The sequence below is a fragment of the Onthophagus taurus genome, chromosome 11, assembly GCF_036711975.1.
Source record: "Onthophagus taurus isolate NC chromosome 11, IU_Otau_3.0, whole genome shotgun sequence".
In the NCBI taxonomy this organism is placed as follows: Eukaryota; Metazoa; Arthropoda; class Insecta; order Coleoptera; family Scarabaeidae; genus Onthophagus; species Onthophagus taurus.
In genome coordinates this window covers 8925326-8948776 of record NC_091976.1, presented here as the reverse complement: position 1 = coordinate 8948776, position 23451 = coordinate 8925326, and the positions used below count along the sequence as shown (strand labels likewise).

General features: G+C 31.5%; 1 protein-coding gene across 1 annotated transcript in view; it reads right to left on the bottom strand.

The window, feature by feature from the left end:
• Positions 1-22607, bottom strand: part of LOC139431881 (ras-related and estrogen-regulated growth inhibitor-like) — a 70805-nt gene extending 48198 nt beyond the window's left edge. Inside the window, exon 1 of the mRNA XM_071200122.1 lies at positions 22454-22607. The gene's annotated coding sequence lies outside the window, so the exon portion shown is untranslated. The remainder of the gene's footprint in view (positions 1-22453) is intronic.
• Positions 22608-23451: the final 844 nt, after the last annotated feature.

Here is a 23451-nt window from a genome sequence, read left to right as displayed (position 1 = left end):
AGTTTTCACACTAAAACTAAAAAAGTAGTTAAATCAGCACAAGATTTCCTTAAGGAACATTTTGTTACTATGTTTAATTTTCTACCAATGAATCCAAAAACACCTTTGATTTATTCATTGATCAAATTACACAAAACTAACTTCCCAATTAGACCTATTATTTCTTCCATAGATTCAAGTACTTATAAAATTTCTAAATTTTTAATACAATTTTTCAAAAATATAATTCAATTTAAAGCAGATTTCGCTATAAACAATATATATGATTTAATTAACATAATTCAAAACACACAATTACCAAACAAATTCACTTTACTTTCCTTTGACGTAACAAATTTATACACTAATATACCAGTGTCCGAAACCTTGATTCTTTCTAAAAATATGATAAGTAACAAAATTAATCAGGTTGATGCAGAACATGTTTACAATTTACTGAAAATATCGATGTGGATCTGACAAAACGACGTAAGCGCCAAATCTAAAAAACTTGGGTTTTAGCGGTTTCGTGTAAATAGAAGTACGCTGCGTCGATTGGTACCGGTCTCATAAGCGACAAATTAAGCCGTGGCATTTTATTCACGATTAAATTTGCTTAAGCTCCAAATTAAGCCCCTAACCTCAAAATTCAGTGTTCATGCGTGGTCGTAACCGACAAGTTTAGTGATTTTGTGCTTACATTATTAAATAGGTAAGTGAGTATTTATGTTTATTATTTGCATTTGTTGTAACATCATTCTTTTTTAAAGACCCCAAACTTAATTATTATAGGAGTATACTGCATTTTTGTAAAGAAATTTCATAAAATTATAATATGTCGCTTAAGCACTTTACGCTAATAAAATCCAACCGCGTAACCGCCAGTGAAAGCATTTTGTTTTATGAGAGTTCTTGAATTGGTTAATGCGCTTGTTTGACCTTTTAAATGAATGTATTTTACGGTATAACAACATTGGGTCACACTAATCATTCAATTGAATAATAACACCTGCCTTGAAAATCCTCAATTTTATCACAAAAAACCTGTTAATAGCTGTTCATGTTTGTCGCTTACGCGGAAACATGGTATTAAAGGAGAAAGAAAACCAAGATAGCAATATTATTATTGTGGAAGACCCTAAAAATGCCACTGCAAAACAACAAAATATTCCCGAAGAACCTAATGCACCCGATGAGAACTGGATTGCAGAATCGTTTGAAAAAAATGATTTAATTTTCATAAACTTAAACAATGAAAATAAATGTGCGAATTTGAATGAATTAGCAGTCATGACAGAGCTACTTCCTGTCATGGATTTTGGAGATAATACTGTCTTAAATGTATTAATGAACCCTGAAGATAATACACAATCTAATGAAAACCTCAACGAGTGTGCTCGTCAGCGACTTGTAGTATACAGTAGCAGCTCTTCGGAATACGAATTTGAAACTGAAACTGGTCAACCGAAACAAGATGACAAACTCCCACAATCCTATGACTTCTCTTACGACCAGGCCTCCTGCGAGCCCTGTACCTCTCAGCAATCTCCCGACTCTTCTGACATATCTGACTCCCATCTTACTGATAACTTATCAGGTCTAAACTTTTCTAATGATAATGATTTAGCTGAAAAGCGGAAGCGAAAGAGGAGCGACTTGGGAAGTAAAGCGACAAATAAAAGAAGAAAATCTATTGGGAAACGTTACAAAGACTACAAAGGAAGAACAGTTCCCCCTAAAACAATGCTACCAAATCCATGTAAGGATAAAAAGTGTAGGAATAACTGCAATCTCTTTTCCGTTGAAGAGCGACAGGAGTTATTCAATAACTTTTGGAGAATGGGAAATGGCGTATCTCAAAAATCCTATATAAATGGATGCATAAAATTGGTTCCAGTGAAACGGAAAAGAACTCCAAATGAAAATTCAAGAAGATTATTAACATATGAACACCATTTTCTACGTGAACAAGTTCAAGAGAAAGTTTGTCAACAATTTTTCATTGCAACTTTAGGAATTACGCAGAGAATAATAAGAAACGCCATAGAGGGAAAATTTTCTGAAGTGAAAGACTTGAGAGGTAAGCATGAGCCATCACATAAAATTACCAAAGATCAGAAGTTGGACCTTGAAAATTTTATTAAAAGGTTACCAGCTGTTCCCTCGCATTATTGTAGAGGGTCTTCTTCTAAGTTGTATCTTCCTGCGGATATAAAAACGTTTAAAAATTTGTATACTATGTATACCAATGAAATTTCCGGCAAAGTTATTAGTAACTCTAGCTTCAAAAGAATTTTAAAAAAGGAGTACAATATAGGAATTCATGTCCCTAAGAATGACAAATGTGTCAATTGTGAGAGATATAAAAATCTACCCAAAAACTTAAGAACAGAAAAGGATGAAGCTGATTACCTTATCCATATAGAAAAAATAAATAAAGCGAAGCAATATTTTCTAAATAAACAAACCAAAATAGATGAGACCTCTATTGTGGCTAGCTTTGACCTACAAAAAGTGTTGACCACTCCCCATGGCACTAGTATGTTATTAGGCTTCTCTAGAAAATACGCCACATATAACTTTTGCATATACGAAAGTGGATCTTCCAATACATTTTGTTATGTATGGGGGGAAAATGATGGAAAACGAGGGGCAAATGAAATATGCACGCATCTGTTTTCATACTTATCTAATTTAGACTCTAATATAGCAACTGCGAAACAAAACATTCATCTTTTTTGTGATAACTGTCCAGGACAGAATAAAAATAAGCATATGATTAGCATGATCTCGTATTTTCTCAGCAAGTCAGAAAACATTAAAACAATCAGAATTACTTACTTGGTATCCGGGCATACATACATGCCAGTTGATAGTGTCCACGCAGTAATCGAACGAAGATCAAAGAAAATGTTCATTCAAGCTCCTTCAGAATGGCCGACAGTAATAAGAAATTCTCGAACGAAACCAAAGCCCTATAATGTGATTGTTACCAAATATGATGCAATTTTCGATTGGAAGAGCATAATTCCAAATAAAAAACTTAAAACGTCGTCCGGCATTGATATTAAAATATCTGATATAGTAGAAATACTTTTTGACAAGCGCTGTTCAAATAGTATTAAAATAAAGTACGCTTATGAGGAGGACGATGGAAATGCAGACGAAGTCCCCTTCCAGACTAAAAACTTGGGTAAAGCTGTCCCACAACGTGCCTACAACTCTGAATTGCCAATCAATAAAAACAAATATGATGATCTTACTGACCTGTGTAAAAAGTTTGTAATAGAGCCCCAATATCATCATGAATATTTTTCATTAAAAACGAAAGCTAATATCCCGGACATCTTACCTGACACTGATATTGAAGACTTCCAGCAGAACTGAATTTATTACCTTATTGTATTCGTGTCTATACCTACTTAAAATGTGATTTTTAGTTTAGTATTATTTATGTCACTAATGAATATTTTTATTTTTGTTGTTAAAAGAGTCATTTACAATTTTTATTTGTTTAAAAAAGTATTTTTTATTTTATGTTATTGCGTAGGTACATAAGAAAAAATTTTATATTTTTCTTACTTTGATTCTTACTATGTTACTGAATAAATATTCTTTTTTTCATATTAAGATCATAATTTGTATGATTTAGTTATTGATAGAGTATTCAAAAAATAATAACCATTGGCAGCACTGTGACTGTTACGCATCACTAAATCAATTGGCCTTAGTAAACACTTTGCTTAAGCAACGAAACATACAGGTGCGTAAGAGGCAACAAGTGATCAATGGAAAAAATTATCTACGACGTAAGTTTGACGTAAGTACCACTTTGATCACAATTTCATACAAAGTGAATGGCGTAACTACATGTATTTAAGACTTAAGCGCCATTTGTAATCTTAAAACGACTTAAGCGACATGAAAACCTTTTTTACTGGAAATCCAAGTATTTGTTGCTAACTTTGTTGTACTAGAACGGTTATGGTAGTTAAACAAAACATGAAAAATGTATTGGCGTTATAATTCAATTATAATTATACATAGCAATCATTTTTATTAAGTTACTGCAAAATTTGACAAATGGCGCTTACGTCGTTTTGTCAGATCCACATCGATATACACTGAACAAAATTTTTGTCAGTTTGACAATAAATTTTATAAATATAACGAAGGCTTACCTATGGGATCTCCTTTGAGCGGCCTTCTCTCGGATATTTTCTTTAATCATCTTGAAAATACAATTTTTGATACTAACAATCCTCTAAATAAGAACGTAACCCTTTGGCGTAGATATGTTGATGACGTATTAATTATTTGGAATAATGAGAATGATGTCTCTATTAATGAGTTTCATAATTACATCAATAATTTACATAGTAATATTAAATTCACTTTGGAATTATAAAGCGACAACCAACTAAATTTTTTAGATTTAACTCTCATTAAGAAAGGAGAATTAATTGAATTTAAAATTTATAGAAAACCCACACAAACTGACACTGTAATTCCTAATCTTTCTTTCCATCATAATTCTCATAAAGCTGCAGCTTTCAGAGCTTATATACACCACTATCTGAACAAGATAGAAATAATGAATTTAATATCATTAGATCTATAGCAATTAATAGTGGTTTCTCAATACCACAGATAAATTCTTTAATTAAAAAACTTCAGATAAAACATCAACTTAAAAATTCAACCACTTTACAACCACTCACACAAAATAATAATTTAATATATAGATCAATTAATTTCCCTGGTAATGTTGCTTATAATATCCAGAAGATTTTCCGTAAATACGATATTAATATTTTCTATAGAAACGTAAACACTTTACAGAAAAAACTATTCAACGCCAAAGACAAAATCAATTTAATAGATCAGAATGGTGTTTATAAATTAGAATGCAGTACTTGGTGAAACAGGTAGATCTATCAAAACTAGAATTAAAGAACACCAACATCATGATAATTCCAATTTTGGTAGACATATGTTAATGTTTAGACATGATCTTGACATACAAGAGGGTGTTACGTTGATACATAAACAGTACAAAGGTTTTAAACTTAGTTTATTAGAACAATACGAAATAGATAAGTTTAAGAATAACAACACAGATTTAGAATGCCTTAATGATCAGGTACTTTCTTTAAAAATCCCACTTTACTAATATTTAACCATTCCTTTCCCCCATAATGCAGAGGATTAATGCATCCGGTCCGCATGCATTTTTCGCACTTTTTGGGGTCCCAGCGGCCAATCCCCCTCCCCCCCTTTCCCCCCTTTTCCTTTTTCGAACCCCAATCCTTATACACCTCTTCCTATTTTTTATATTTTAAAGTTCCCATTTCAAGATCCAACATCCCTATTAACTCCACTATAATAGTTCATAACTATGAAATATTATATAAAAATCATAAATTTTTAATTACATTTAACTACAGAAAATTTATTTTCATGTTAGTCCTTGATAGTTTGATTTAAATGAGTTTTCAAAATATTTTCCAGTTTGAATTTAAATTTAAAATGCGTCACCAAATATTTTTGTACATGCGTATTATATATTGTTCTCTTACGAAGAAAAATTAAAAAAGAAAAACCTGAACTCAGATCATCTTGTAACATCTGCCACAAAAGACGTCCATGCGGAGTTAAATCTTTAAAGATTTTAAAAAAAATTTTGCGTTTATTTTAAGTAAATTATGTGACAATAATAATTTAATTTGTTCACCGCTTTATGTTTTCGATGTTAATTTCCTGTAAAATTCATTACTGCAACTATTTTTTAAAAAACTTTTTATTGTTAATTCACATATTTAAATTTCACTTATTGATTAAAAATTGTTAATTCTTGTTTGTAGTTGTCTCTGATGATGGCTTTTTGCCGAAACTAGTTAGACAACAAAAATATAAATAAACCAGTAAAAGTACAACAAAATTCGAAATTTTTTCTATCACATAAAACAAATAATTAGTTTAATTTATAATGAATTTCTTAATCTTTATCTTTACTTAATTTAACTGTAATTAATTAATACAAATCTAATTAAAGAAACTAAAAAAATATATCACTGGAGAAAGTTGAGGTGTTATTAGGACTAGAACCTTGTAAGTTGGCTGAATTGTTGTGGTTAAACCTATCTACGGCAAACAAATAAGCATAAATGTTGCTAAGGTTCTGACTATCTGTTTTAAAATTTATAGCATTCTGTGTATAATTGATGTGTACCATCTTCAAGAACAGTCATGATAATTACTTTCTGAATCCCAGATTTTTACATCCAGAAAATCAAATTCATGTTTTGGAGTGCGGCAAAACGTGCTGGGATAAAGCATTACTATACTTTTTTAGTCTGCAGTCGCTTGCATGTTTTGAGATTCTACACTTCAACCACTGACTGGTCTGACCAACATACTTTCCATCACAACCCCTGCATGAAACACAATAAATCAATTTGGATCTAAAATTATCATCAGTATTATGCTTAAGTTTAGTAAAATGGTTTTCTAATCTGTTATCACAACAGTCAATGATCCTTATGTTATCAATATATTTTAACGTTTTTTTTAACTGGTCACTTAACCTTCCTATGTATGGAAGCTTTTTATAAGTGAAACGCTTTGTATTAATTAATTCAGGATTACTTAAACTGATCTGGTTGATATTATTGTGTGAATACGTTGAAAACAAAAGTTTGTTGACCAATTTACGAGGATAACCATTGTTGACAAAATTTGTTCTAAGAAAATTGAGATTTTGTTGTAAAAACTGATTATCACAGATACGGTGGAAATTTTATGTTTTAAATTGTGACTTGAGAAATAATTCAAATAGCGTCCCGAGTACGTTGGTTTGACAAACCAGTCAAATTGAATGATGTTATTTTCGTTTCTTATCATTTTCGTGTCTAGGAAAGAAATACAGTTGTCTTTTTCGATCTCAATTGTGAACCGAATGCTCGGATGAAAACTGTTAAACAAATTCAACGTTGAATCTATATCATCTTTATGTATTCCAATGATCAAATCATGAACATACTTTTTGATAAAACTGATGCGAAAATCCGAGTTGTTATTAACCAAAATCTCATCCAACGCGAAATCCATCATCATCAGAGCCAGAACCGGCGATATTTTAGAGTCCATAGGGGTGCCCTCTATTTGATGGTAAATTACATTATCAAAGGTGAAAATTGAAGTATCAAAGATAAATTTCAAGCCAAGCAAAAAGGTGTCTTTGTCCCAGGAACAATGATTAGCAATTAAATGCCATTTTTCCTCAACAATTCTGTCAACCAAATCCAACGGAATGACAGTAAAAAGGCTAACAAGATCTAAAGATATTAAAATATGATCCCGAGGAAGGCTATAGCCCCTAAATTTATCCACAAATTGAAAGGTGTTGGTAATGTTGTAGTTAGTTCTATCTGAAGAAGGTTGTAATCAACAATTGAAATATTAGCTATTTGAAAAAAGTTGTTTTACTTTTAATCCTGCTGACCAAAGATCCGATTAATTAATTTTTTCTATTAGACAATTTAAGCAAGACTACCTTTTTTGTGTGGAATTGAAAGCTCTTTCAGGTTTGTGGTTTTAACTCACCATACCTCAACTGACAAAATAGTCATTTCTAGATTTATCGAACGAGCAGTATGTATCTAACGCCCTCTACGAGCAATAGCAAAAGAAGTCTCAAATTCTTATTTCAAATGCTCGAAAACATAAACTACCAAATTTTATGTTAATAGTACAAACAGTTTCAAAATTATCAAGAAATTTCGAAATAAAAATTTAACTTTCAACACCCTGTTGAAATTGTGGATTGAATCGTCATATGCATTTTTCAGCATATTGATTATCACCCCTAGCAGGTAGTAGTAGAAGGGCGTATTTATTATTTTTGGGGTATTAAATCGATATTTTCGTATATTTCCCAACATCCCAGCTCAACTTTAAAAATTTGTACATAATAGAATAGATGAAAAATTGTAATGCAATTTTCACCAAGTACCAATTAAAGTATGTACTTTTCAATAAAGGAGTCCGTTTCAAAATATTGTTTTTAGCTTTTGAGATATAAACTTATGAGTACAATCGCAATTGCTGGTAATTATTGTAATTTCCTTACTTAAATTTAAGAATTTGTGAATAATAGAAAATAATAATAGAATATAGGGCATAATAAGAAAATTTATTTATACTTTTCACCAATTAATTATCAACTATCACATCCACTTTTCAATAGTTTTATCAGACTCACTAACAATAGAGAGAACAGTTCGGGTGGTTTGCGACGTTTGCTCATTATCTTTTCGCTTAAAGTTGTTAATTAAATTTATTGTGCAGTGTATATCTCTTAGACGTTGGATTTATTGTAAGAATTAGATTTTTTTTTTGTTTTTCGTTTAATTTAATTTTTTTAAACGGTTCAAGTGAATAAACTTTGTTGTATAATTTTAAACCCAGAGTTATTTAATTGAAGTAATAAACTTATTCAAAACGATTATTTAACAAAACCTTTCTTTTCAAGCTTTATCAAACATATATTGTTATAAAATTAATTATAATAAAATGGTAGTACATACTAAACCGAAACAATTTTTTGTGACGTGTCACACAATTAGTCAGACTGGTATGCTTTTAACTAGCAATTTTAGCAATTCTTGTGTTTCTTGAAAGGCGTGAGTGCAATAGTATTGTCAAAAAGGTAATATTAGAGTTTTTTTACTTTCAAATTTTTAATCCATAATAGCATGTCGGAAAAGCAAACAAAAAAACGGAAGGTTGCGGATGAGCACAGGCATTTTCAAGAAAAGCGGAAATTCGATAATTTTTTCAGTTCGTCAAAGATAAAGCTGTATGCTTAATATGCTCAGAGACTGTGTCGACATTAAAAGAATATAACATAAAAAGGCATTACGACACAAAACATGAACAACAATATGAAAACTTAACAGGACAACTCCGGATAGATAAGTTTAATCAAATGGAGAAAAACTTGGGAAAACAACAGGCTATTTTTTAAAATCAAGCTATTTTATCAAATATGGCAGTAAAGGCCAATTTTTTTGTCAGTCAAATACTGGAAAAAAATGAAACCCTTTGCGGATGGAGAGATAAAAGAATGTTTGACTGAATAGCATTTCCTGACAAAATAAATATTATTTCAAACATTAGTTTATCAAAATTCACTATTGCAAGGAGAATTGAAGACTTGTCCGAGAACATAGCAACAACACTTCGTGAACGCATTGCAAAATTCGAATACTGTTCTTTGGCACTTGATGAGAGTTACGATATTAGCGATACAGCACAACTGGCTATATTTTTACGTGGTATTGAGACCAAATTTAATATTACTGAAGAATTGTGTTCACTGATTCCAATGAAAGGAACTACAACCCGCAAAGACCTGTACGATGAACTAAACTCTGTGTTGGAAAATTTTTCAATTTTATTAGTAAGGTTATTGGTATATCGACAGATGTAGCACGAGCAATGTCAAGAGAAATATTCGTTAACCAATGCATAATTCACCAGGAAAATTTATGTGCGAAAAGATTGAGTTTGCCAAAGGTCATAGTACTACTAATTAAAGTAATCAATTTTAAAAAAGTCGCGCGCGTTAAATCACCGTGAATTTAAAGAATTCCTGAAAGATTTAGAAACTGAATATGGCGATGTGGATTTTAATACTGAAGTACGTTGGCTTAGTAGAGGTGCAATGTCAAAAAGAGTATACAATTTAAAAAGCGAAATACAATCGTTCTTGGATATGAACAGTGCGATTTTGGGTTTCTTATCGACATGACTCAGCATCTCAATGATGTTAATGTGGAACTTCAAGGCAAAGGACAGTTTATTCACAATTTGTATGACAAAATTCAGGGCTTTGAGCGCAAATTTAAATTGTGGAAATAGCATCTTTTGCAGAATAATGTGTCTCACTTTCCACATTTAGAAAAAGAAAACGTTACTACTTCTCAAAAATACGCACAATATATAGACATTTTAATCAACGAATTTCAATTACGATTCCAAATGTTCAAAACTAAGAAGACAGCGGTTTCCATGAAAATGTTTTCCTCGCCATTTAATATCGATGTGGATACAATTCCCGAAGGCTGTCGAATGGAAGTGGTTGACATGCAGAATAATACCGATTTAAAAAATGTATTTTTCTCAGTAAACATCGAAAATTTTTATAAATCTTATGTCAGCCCTGAGAAATTGACGCTTTTGACGAAAAATGCAAACCAAATGATGTCTCTGTTCGGAAGTACGTATGTTTGCGAACAATTATTTTCAACGATGAAATTAATTAAAATTGACCATCGATCGAGAATGAGTGATGCATGATTAGAAAGCTGCGTACGTGTAGCTACCTCATCGATTCCGGCTAATATTGATCAGCTTGTATCGAAAAAACAGTACCAAATTTCTCATTAAAAATTTCAAGTAAATTCGTTTTTCTGTTCTTTTCTTATTTGTTTTTATTTTGCATTAAAATTTATATATGAAATCTTTACTTTTTTTAAAATTCTATATTTTTTTATCCTAATGTTTATTATAAATAAAGTTTTGTAAATTATTAATAAGTGTTACTTGATGTGCGGCCCGCCAAAAAATTTTAAAATTTAAATTGGCCCGTTGATTAAGAAGGTTGCTCACCCCTGGTTTACGGTATCATAACTTTCTTAGGGAAAGGTTACCGAATAAAGACCTCTGACATTTTCCGATATACATATGTTAGGTTTTTAAAATATAAAAGTCATTCACGTTTAATTTGAAACATTTAATCAACTGTCAATAATACTGTTAAATACAAAACGGTAAAAACATCGTTGCGTCGCCTGGCACGACTTAACACGTCTATCTTACCCAACTGCTCAAGTTGCCCCGGTCGGTTCGACTTATTGGGGTAATATATGTAGATGGCTCTGGATGTCGAAACCGCTAACATATATGTATAGAGATACATAAACACTATTAAAAATGATGTAATTGATAAAGAAACTAAGTAATGAAAAATTAATCTAAAGAAATTTAGTCATCGGTTCAAATAAAGAAACTGATTATCTAAATTGGATCACTTGCTTTTTTAACGTAAATCAAATACAAAATGTTTCCTTGGCCTTAGTGAAATAAGTTTATAGATGGCCAAAAAATGCTACTTCTAAAGATTGCAAACGGTGTGTAGTAAACTGGCAATTAAAGTAATATTATATATGGAATAAGTTAGATGGAGTTTTTTTGATCGCAAAAATTGACAAATATGATAAGGTTATTGGGTGTAGCGATCGGTTTCTTGGTGGACCGTTGAAATGTTCCGCAATCGTGCCGCTTATCAACTAACCTGTAAGTTTCTTCCTTTTTATGTAAGCCATTGCTAGTTTGAGTGTTAATTTTGATACATTTGTTAGTTTTTTGCCTGTAGAAGAAACAATTAGTGTCGAAATATAGCAAAGAAAAAAAAAAAAATTTAGTTCTCTTTTTTTGGTATACCGATCGCTACACCCAATAACCTTATCATATTTGTCATATAATATGATCATCAAGCACGAATTATACGCAGAAATACTTTGCTATCCTTGCTGTAGTTTACATACAGTGCTAGCGTAAAGTAACCCCCCCCCTGTTTAACTTCTGAACAGATTGAGATATCAATATGAACAAAAAAACGTCAGTTTCTATATTTTATCAGCACAAATATTTTCTTATGGAAAATTTTGGTATCACTTTTAGTTTTTCCGGAAAATGGAACAGCTTTGTTTTTTTAAATGGAACACCCAGTATATTATGGTATCTTTCGAAAGAATAAAACAATACGAATTCAACGATACCTCACAATCAAATATCGGTTTATTAGGTTTTTACATAAAAATTAAACAAAATGCGGAATTTCGCCGGAAAAACCAACGTATCTTCGTTGACTACCTGTCGAGATACAATGGGCCAGATAAATGGTGGACGGTCAGTTAAAGGTCGGTCTACGCTCGGATTAAGCAGGGTTAAAATCAGCAATTCTTTTAGAATGTTTTTATGAAACAATCAATACAAGAAAAGGATAAAAAAAAATTGTCATAACAACAATTTTAAAGTTTGTAGGTACTTTGAAATTTTGTATTTAAGGCAGCATGCAAATATTTTCCTTCATTTCTATCTTTGAATTCTACCCGACCAAGTATAACCAAAGAAAGGCGAGATCAAAATGGCTAGAAGGAGTTTAGAGCACAATATCGAAGCAATTTTAATATTCGCTCGTGCTGACAGAAATCTACATGAAACAGGGCGACAATTTAAGGAACGATTTCCTGAACATCCAATTAGTCGAAAATATTTAAGAGAGCTTGTGAATAAGTTTTTCGAAACTGGAAGCGTCGAAGACCGCAAAAGAACTGGTCGTCAGATATTAACAGAAGTATTTAATGTGCCCATGATGTCGTCTGCTGCTATCGCATCAACGTGTGATGTGTTAAATATTTCCGTGTCGTTGTTGGAAGACGTGGAAATACTTAAAGAAGAATAAATATCATCCATTTTAAATAAAAATGCTTCATGAATTAACAGAAGATGACCCTGATATAGAAGAACAGAATTTTGTGAGCTAATGACAAATATGGTTGAACGAAATCGATTATACTTGAAACATATTTGTTTCAGTGATGAATGTACTTTCTTTTTGGGTGGAAAATTGCATCGGCGTGATGTTAATCCACATGAATATCGTGACGTTATCACTCAATTTCATTAGAAAGTAAATGTTTTTTTTTCAAGACTTTTGCAAATTGTACAACAGAATTCTGACGATTTTGAAATGGAACTAGTGTTTCATCAAGACGGAGCACCTCCACATTATGCGCCAATGGTACGAAATTATCTTGATAAAAATTTTAATGGACAACAAGATCACCAGATCTGACACCTTTAGATTTCTTTTTATGGGGTTATTTAAAATCCAAGGTATATGAAATTCCGTTGGGTAGTATTGAGGATTTAAAACAAAAAATTATTGACGTCTGCCAAAATATTGATCACATGTTAAGCCGTGTGAGAGAGGAAACACTACAAAGATGGTACCACTGCCTAGAAGTTCAAGGTAATCATATCGAACAATTTACTTAATATTTGATTCTTAATAAATAAAAAATTCTTTTATTATTCAATAACAACACTAAGCAAATTTTTCAACCGTTACCTATACTAGCAAAATCTTTAATAAGAAAATTTCATTTCTTATATTGACTTTTTTTCTTTATAAATATTTTTTGATAAAATATGATTAATTCATAAATTTAATATACTTCCAAACAACTTTTATTTCATTTCTAAAAAAAATAAGTAATTGAACTTGCAATTTTAAATCCGTCTTAGCTCGAGCGTATACCGACCGTCCACCATTTACCTGGCCGATTGCATTTCGACAGGTAGTCGACGAAGATACGTTGGTTTTTCCGGCAAAATTCCGCATTTTGTTTAATTTTTATGCGAAAAACTAATAAACCGATATTTGATTGTGAGGTACCGTTGGATTCGTATTGTTTTCATCTTTCGGAAGATACCATAATATACTGGGTGTTCCATTTAAAAAAACAAAGTTAATCTATTTTCCGGAAAAACTAAAAGTGATGGCAAAATTTTCCATAAGAAAATATTTGTGCTGATAAAATATAGAAACTGACGTTTTTTTGTTCATAGTGATATCTCAATTTGTTCGGAAGTTAAACAGGGGGGGGGTTACTTTACGCTAGCACTGTACTTGTGCTAATGCTTGAGCCAGTCATCAATGTTAAATTTTTGTCTCTTAAAAATTATATTGTAATTACATATTGTTGGTATGTAAGTGTAGTCACAGAAGTCACAGAAGCGAATTAGTTAAAAATCTTGGCCAAAAAGATATTTTTGTCAATTTTTTACTTCAAAATTATTGGAAATTAAAAAATATCTATACAATTAATAAGGATGAAGTATTTTATGATATACTGCGATTTTATTTAATTGTATCTACCTATATTTTTATATACAAAGGCTGGTCCGTTACTAATGGGATACAGAGGAACAGTGAATTCCTTACATTAAATTATTACGATTTAACCCAATTTATGTTAGTCCAATTGTTAATAATAACGAAAATACAGATGATTAAAGTTAATATTTTATTTTCGCTTTTCTCTAATATTTCGTTTTCTCTTGCAATATGACCATGAAAATTGGTACATTACCATTTTTTAAGACAATAAATAATAATTTGGTATTAGTTTTGAGAAGTAATTCAAATAGCGTCCCGAGTACGTTGGTTTGACAAACCAGTCAAATTGAATGATGTTATTTTCATTTCTTATCATTTTCGTGTCTAAGAAAGAAATACAGTTTTCTTTTTCGATCTCAATTGAGAACTGAATGCTCGGATGAAAACTATTAAACAAATTCTACGTTGAATCTATATCATCTTTATGTATTCCAATGATCAAATCATCAACATACTTTTTGATAAAACTCCGAAAATTTGCGAAAATCCGAGTTGTTATTAACCAAAATCTCATCCAACGCGAAATCCGTCACCATCAGAGACAGAACCGGCGATATTTTCGAGCCCATAGGTGTGCCCTCTATTTGATGGTAAATTACATTATCAACGGTGAAAATTGAACTATCAAAGATAAATTTCAAGCCAAGCAAAAAGGTGTCTGTCCCATGAACAATGATCAGCAATTAAATGCCATTTTTCCTCCACAATTCTGTCAACCAAATCCAACGGAATGACAGTAATAAAATTCTCTGAAGAAGATTGTAATCAATAATCGAAATATTAGCTATTTTAAAAAAATTGTTTTATTTTTAATCCTGCTGACCGAAAATCCGATTAATTAATTTTTTCTATTAGTTTTCATAGTCAAAGACTTATAGTCTTCTTAGAAAATACATATAAGTTTCTAGCTTAGCCACAATGGTGTACGAGCAGAACAACTGCAGTTAATACTAGAAACCACTCTTTAGAAGTTGACGATACTTTGTCTAAAACCTATCGGCATTGTGTGCGATCAATACACGACCAACCAAAAACTATTTACAAGCTTGGGTGTCACTGTAAATAAGCCGTGCTTTACAATTGAAGATTCTAAATATATTGCCTTGTTTTTTTGTTATTGAATTAATTAAAGGTTTGTGATCAGTGAAAACAACGAATTGATTTCCATGCAGAAAATGTTTAAAGAACTTTATCGGGGAATAAATCGCTAAAAGTTCTCTGTTAAAAGTAGAATAATTAATCTGGCATGGAGTTAATTTTTTAGAAAAGAAAGCTAAAGGTCGTATTTCGTTGTCTGAAGTTTGAGCAAGAACTGCTCCCATGGCACTATTTGAGGCATCCGTTGTTGAAGAAAGCATAGCTTGGGGTGATGGATGAGCAAGGATGGCAGATTTAGCTAGTTCATTCTTAGATGTTGTAAAAGAAATGTCGTGTTCAGTCGACCATGTTGATATTAATTTCTTTTTTTGGAATATAGGGTATTCGATAAATTATATAGAGGACCCAATATATTGGAAATGTTAGGAATGAACCTATGATAGAAATTTATCATTCCTAAAAACCTTTGCAATTGTTTCAATGTTGTTGGAGTTGGAAACTCCGAAATTGCGGTAATCCTGGACTGAGAAGGTCGGATTCCTTCGGCAGAAATTTGATGACTTAGAAAATTTAGAGAAGTTACACCAAATACACATTTCGAAGGTTGATTGTTCTAAATGTTTGTAATGCTCTTCCTCGCTTTCACTGGCAACGAGGATGTCGTCCAGGTAAACAAAGAGGAAATGCAGCCCAGAAAGCACTTCGTTAATAAATCTTTGGAAAGTTTGAGCTGCATTCCTCAGACCAAAAGGCATTCGAGTAAATTCGAATAAACCGAAAGGTGTTGTTATTGCGGTTTTGGGGATGTCTTCTTCTTCTATAGGTATCTGATGATAAGCCCTCACCAAGTCTATTTTTGAAAAAATTTTACATCCATGTAAATGGAGGTTAAAATCTTGAATATGTGGTAAGGGGTACCGGTCAGGGACTGTGACATTATTCAAGTGTCGGTAATCGCCACATGGTCGCCAATCGTCAGCGTCTTTTTTCGGAACCATGTGTAAAGCGGATGCCGTAGAGGAAGAAGAGGGCCTGCAAATTCTAATAGAAACCATGTACTCGAATTCTTTTTTGGCAATATTGTATTTTTGTGAATCTAATCTCCTGGGACGACAAAAAGGAAGGTGTAAATTTGTTATAATCTTGTGAGTGGTTGTGTGTTGAACAGGTGTTGAAAAATCTGGTGTAGATGTCAAGTTTGGGTATGAGTTGAGAAGTTTTGTATATGCAGTTTCAATAGAAAAGGGGGGTTGGTGTATTAGTATAGACAATAGAACCGATTGAAAATAATTTTGTTGTTGAATCAACTAATCGCTTGTTTTTAATATCAACTAAAAGATTGAATTTATGAAGGAAATCAGCGCCAATGATTGGGTTTTTAACATTGGCGATGGTAAAAATGAAAGGAAAATTCCTTCTTAGATTTAATGAAACTGTTAGTTGTTTTTTGCCGTAGGTTTTAATTGTTGTACCGTTGGCAGCGGAAAGCGAAGAGATGGTATCTTGTTTTCGATTTGAATAAAATTTAAAAGGTAATACAGAAACATCGGCTCCAGTGTCAATTAAAAAATTTAGATTATTTTGGTTGTCGAAAATGAAAAGACGCGAACTTGTAGGATTGATCGAAAATTGGGATTCCCATTTTGGCGAAATTTTGAATTTGGAAAAAGATGGTTTTCTATTGAAACTGGGTATTAGTTTTTTTGGTGGGACAAATTATTTGTTTTATTGTTGAACCATATTTTGTCCGCAATTGACAAAAGGTCAGCAACATCATTTTTGCCAGAAGATAACAAAGCAACTGACATCACCTTCGGAATTCTTTTTTGCCAAAGCCTCAATAGCAATTCTCTGCTGACTACCTGTGAACCGCCGGCAGTAGTCAACATTGATCTATAAAATTCTGACGGCTTTTGATCACCCATTTGAGAATTTGACAGTAAGTCATCGAGACGTCTTTCTTCACTCAAAGAAAGTCTGTCAATCAAAATTTTTTTGAATGGCAAATACAAATTATCTACCGGGGGATTTTGAATAACGCCTAAAATTAATGTGATGACATCGTTTGGTAGATGAGTTAGAACTAAATGATATTTTGTTTTATCGTTTTGCAGCCGTGACAAAACGAATTGTGATTCAATAATCGTAAACCACACTGCTGGATTTGAAGTCCAAAAAGGCGGTAAAGTTAATTTCGTAGTAATGTCCATTCAAAATTGTCGCCGATGGTAGCATCCACCATTGTAAAAAATTATATTAATAATGAAAATAAAACTGTTGGATGTCAAATATGACAATTGATAAAGAATATAGAATGTAATTCGCTGCTTTTTTGTTTAAATTTTCTTAGTTAAGAAAGAATAACTAAAGCCTTACACAAACCGTCCTTCACAAATCCAAAGGAAAAATATAACGGGTCGCTAGTAGGGGCTGCAAAGCAGTTTTCTAACGCAGTAGTAGCAGCGAAGGGATTGGGACAACTTGATTGGGGCAACTGGTTGTTAATGGTCGGGTTATAGGGTTGGACTCAGGTTGGTTTTTGCTGCAGGTTCAAAAAACTTCGTTCAGGGTCACCAATAAAGAGTTGTAGTAATTTTAATAAATATTACAACGAATTTACAAAGATTTTAATAATAATAAGTTATAATTTCTATATGAAGGTGGGCAGTGTACGCTACAAAAACAATTAAAAAAATAAAAAATCATGCGTTAAAAACAAAATGAGATATTGCAGTAAAATAAGTTAAGTGTAAAAAAATTTTATCTGGTTTTCATCGCTTTGTAGATCGTAGCGGATATGTGCTGCGGAGCGACCGGTATTCATAAAAGTTCCTAGCGAACAAGTTGCTCGTGCCGAAATTGTATTAATTTAAACCTTGTTATAGACGGAAAATTACCTTTTACTAGGCACATCAGCATTAGAAAGCTTTTAGCGTATTGAAGGGTATATTTCCTTCTAGAACTTTACTCACGCAGGGTAAAACCGTATCGAAATAATGGAGCCGCAATATTCTATAATACTGGTGCCCATTATGTATATACATAATATAGAGGGTGTATATTTATAGAAGGCAAAGTTAAACTACATATGAATTTTTTTTCTTTTCATGACAACTTACACAAATACTCAGTACATTGATAACAATGCTTTTATAATGTTTCATAACATACAAATTTAAAGCTTAAAATTCAATTCACATTTCACTTTTCATATAATTCATTTTTCAATTTTTTAATACAATTTCCTACTTGCAAGTTTCAAAATTTCAAACCTAACCATATCTCTTTCTTCAATATACTGCGTACTTTGGCTGATACAAGAATTTTTCTTGTTTCGCATAACTTGCTTGTTGAGTTTTCATTTCATTTTTAACAACGACGTAGTTCAACCATTTTTAATTTGTAATGTGTTCTTTATAAATTTAAAGTTTATATGGTATTTGTAATATATTTCGGAATTATAAAATGTTTTTCAACATGATCTGTCAATCTTAAAAATATTTTTTGAAGAGCTGGATGTAACTTTTAACGAGTAAGTAATTAATATTAAAATTCATTCATTATTGTTAACTTTTGAATCGTTTAAGTTTGGATTAAAACAATATTGTAAAACAAATATTTTTCACTGTAGAGTCTCTAAAGATGCTTGTAAGGCGAAACTAGTCAGACGAATTATAAATAAAATTTATTCAACCAGTTAAAGTACATTGAAACTTTTCTTTTCTCTTGACCATTCATTTCTCCACTGGTAACATGGATTATATCAATTTTAAGTCATACATGATATATGGTTATATGAAACTATAACACAACAATTTTTATTGTATTAAAAAAAATACATAATTACTCGCATTCTATTTAAACTTAAGCAGGAGATTTTTTTCTTTAATCCCGTTAACACCTCGAACAATAAATTTATTTCCAGGATATGATTAAGGACTATTGAAACGACAATTATTTTTTCATACAATATGAAACATATGAACATATGAAAAAATAATTGTCGGTTCAATAGTCCTCAATCCTATCCTGGTAAAAAATTTATTGTTCGAGATTCTATTTAAAATACATCACTAACTTTTAATAATGTTTAGTACTTGAAATTAAAATGTTATTCATCATATTTCTATCAAGTTGAAGTGGTGATTATCTGAAACTTCATTTTATTTGATATCACTGAAAGTAGTTGAGGAAAGGTGTAAACATTTTTATCAAAACTTATCGATGTAGTGATGTTACGCTTATTTATTGTAATTTTCGCCCTTGCCACACTGGCACAATGCTAATTCAATACGAACATGTGGGATAATCGGGATACGATTGTGCATCTGTTCGAATGGATGTTTTTAGACGTCGCAGATGAATACGAGCGGTTTTTGCAACGTAAAGGTTCTGGGGGTGTACAGGTAGAAATAAAGAAACGTCGATGTGCAATAAATAAAAGTTATTTATTCTCTATTTAATTTTTTAGTTGTCTCCTGTAAGCGAAAATAGACCATGGTGGGAACGTAGTTAACTAGTAGTTATATGATTCGACCTATTTTAATTCTGATTGTGTCATTTATGCCAGGTTGATGCCAGATTATAATATCGCAGGATATAATAATATAACAAAATATATATATACAGGGTGTTTCGGTTACTCGGGGAACAAATGTAACCACATGTACTAGAGTGAAAATGATGACGATTCATGTAAAAAAAATTTGTAAAAGTAATCATATTGCAAAGATACAGGCCATCAAAGTTAGGAAATTTTAACACGTTTCTCTAAATATCTTAAACACTATTTATGGTAAAGCGTTGAAATTTGGTACAGTGTAAACTAATATCACGTAAAATCATTAGGCAATTTTTGAGTTGGAACTAAATTTACTATTAGAAACTGCAAAAATAAATGTAGGGTTATGATAGAATAAAAAAGTTCTGAGCAAACAAACTTTAGGAACAGCCTGTATAGCAATGTTCCCGAGGACCGAACCAACTAATAAATTGCCTAACGATTTTACATCACATTGATTTATACTGTACCAAATTTCAGCGCTTTACTGTAAATAGTGTTTAAGACATTTGGAAAAATGTGTTAAACTTTCCTAACTTTGATGGCCTGTATCTTTGAAATTTGAAGACTTTTACTAATTTTTTTTTTACATGAATCGTCATCATTTTCACTCGAGTATATGTGACTAAATTTGTTCCCGGAGTCACCGAAACATCCTGTATATACAATAATATGAATATACAGTATGTCCCCGGATCGAGTTACAAAGAGGAAAAAAAGTTTTGTTACTGATTTTTCAAACTTATCTCAGCATAAATAATGCGTCGGATATGTTCAAACTACTAAATCGCATGAATTTTATACTCTAACTATAAAAGCTAACTAATTATTCCAATTTTTATGTAAAAATTGGACTTTTTTCCAAATTGAAAATTGAAATTGAAGTTCAATTTATGATATGTAACGATAGAAACCATAAAACTTACAACTTATGTTGGTGAGATTAAGTCTTTTCATGCGATGTTAACCGTGAAAGAGAGAATTTATTTAGTACTGTGCTATGGTACTAGTGAATCATGTTTTCGTGTAGTTATACAAAAATTCCAGCAAAAATATCCGGACACAAGAATATTTCATGCGGGGCTCGCAAACTGATGAAAAAAAATGTGGAAACGGGTTCTGTATTATCCATAAAGAGGCAGACAAAGAAACTAAATGAAGAAGACGCTGCTTTTCAGATAGCTTTTCAACAAATGATATTGTTTCTTCCCAACATTGTTGTTAATGGAGCGATGTAAATCCAATTACCCTTAAATTTTATACGGTCAATGTACTTTCAGCAAGACAGTTGCCCAGCTTACCATTCACACATTGTGTCAAATGGTTAAATTTACAATTTCGTCAAAAATGGATTGAACGAAATGGTCCTATTTGGTGGCCAGCACGCAGTTCTGATTTTACAATTATGAATTTTTATTTTTGGGGATGATTGAAACAAATTGTTTACAGTGAACCATTATAAGATGATGCAGAACTATTAAAACTAAGAATAATTAAAGCGATAGAATCTCTACCACTGGCGGAAATTCGTACTTCTTATAAAGAATTTAGAACTCGTCTTCAAATGTGTGCCGAATTGGGAGGGAATTTGTTTGAATGAGGATTTGTTCACTTACAAATAAATAATATTTATTACTTACATAGTGTGTTATTACATAAATTTACATTTAAAATATTTTATTCAATTAGCCATATTTTAATTTGATTTGTCCTTATATTTTTCACTAACATAAGTTGTAACTTTTATGGTTTCTATGGTTACATATTGTAAATTGAACTTGAAAAATTTGAAATTTAGGAAAAGTATAATTTTTACATACAAATGGGGTTAATTAGTTAACTTCTATAGTTAGAATATAAAGTTCGTTTAGTGGTTTGAACATATCCGACGCATTATTTATGATGAGATAAGTTTGAAAAATCAATAATAAATTTTTTTTCCTCTTTGTAACTCGATCCGGGGACATACTGTATATTGTTTTTATATTAATTATAATTATTATTTTTTGTCTTAATTTTTTTCTTCACGCATTTGTTTCAATTTACAAAACCTTCTCTTGGCATAAAAATGAAATAATGTTATTCCAGACAAACAGAATCATTAATCTGTTTCTAGGAATTTCCGAAACATTTTTGTGTTGAACATATTAACATTATTATTCGCTTTTCTACAAATTATGTAAAAATTTTGTTCACTTAAAAACGGCAAACACATCTTTAATAAAAGATAATAAAAAAGATTTTATTAAATTCATTTAATTCATTCATTATAAAATATGATCAAAATTAAGCCTGACCAAATTAAGAGAAAAAATGAAACACACCAGTTAGCTGGTCACTCACTGCTAGTGAGGGTATGTGACTGCTAGTGACTAGTAATCTCGGTCCACGGTACTATACATTGAACTGTTATTTCATTTTTCTTAATTTTTGTCATAAATAATGAATAAATCGCAAATTTTTTAGTGTGGATTTACTTTACTATTAATCCCACATCATGGGAGTCACATTATAGTATAAGAATCGTTAAAAAATAAAACTATAAATTTCGTCATTTTTAATGCAATTTCTTGAAATTCTGGTCTGGGTTATCTCAGATATATTATCAAAGGTATTATATACGCTAGATGTTAACCGACAGTGCAGAGGGTTCCTTGGTATAGAACGATGCCGTTTGTATCACGATACTTCTTTACGCTTATTGTAAGGTTGAGACTGGGTCACGCGCTGTATATCGCGTGAAGTTTACAAAGTTTATTAAAGTTTAAAATAAATTTTCTTACTTTATACAAAAGATTTTCCTACGGTTTTTTCTTTTCTTCTAACTTTAATTTTAAATAATCCGTAATTTCCATAATTATGGTAACTCACAAAACTATAAATTTATTCTTATTTAAGAAAGTGAAATATAAACACAAATAAATTAGGATTGTATCCCGAGATCCTTCTGGTCGCGATGTTACCAGGATACTGAAGCGTTCCGGGATACAGAAGAGCACTCTGGGTATCGGTACTGCACACGAATTTAACCAAATTGGGTAGAGGGGAAATCAACTCAATAAATCACCTCAGTAAATCAAAAAAGAATTTTTATTACACTTTATATATCAGAAAGTGTTCATTTTAAACTAATTAATTTTAATTTATTTCACAATAATACATGATTAAAACTCATTACATCTTGAAGAAAAGAGGGAAAGAAAGAGAAACTCTCAGTGGGAATGATAATTTAAAGTGAAAATTTTCCTTGAATTCGGGAAGATCTTCATCAAGCGTGTCTTTATTACATTCGACGGTTTATTTGAATTAATAAACGTATTACATAGAACGTAGAGGTTGCGAGAATTCAAGGAGTTTTGCAGTTCTCTTAAACGTTTATATATTGTTTAATTCAGACCACTTTTTCCTCTGTAAATATTCTATATTAAACGGTTAGAGACGTTTCGGGATCAACTCCCATCTTCAGTCAACAACTTTGTTACTCTTAATCACAATCATATCTACAAAAAACCACAACAAAACCATGAAAAACTCGGTGACAAATAAAGACTCCTTGGGAACAATGAAATAGTTATTTACGATACAAATGCGGAAAGGCTCGCTTTTCACATGAGCACGCTAGTTTGCAAAACGAACGACCGAAGGGAGTGAGTTCTGCATTTGCATGCGAATGCTGGAAAAATCCTTTGCGCATGAGTATTGTACAATATTTTTTGTAACGAATAAAACGTCCCTGTGTGACTATATGAGTTGCATGTGGGGTTTTTGACAGGAAACAATC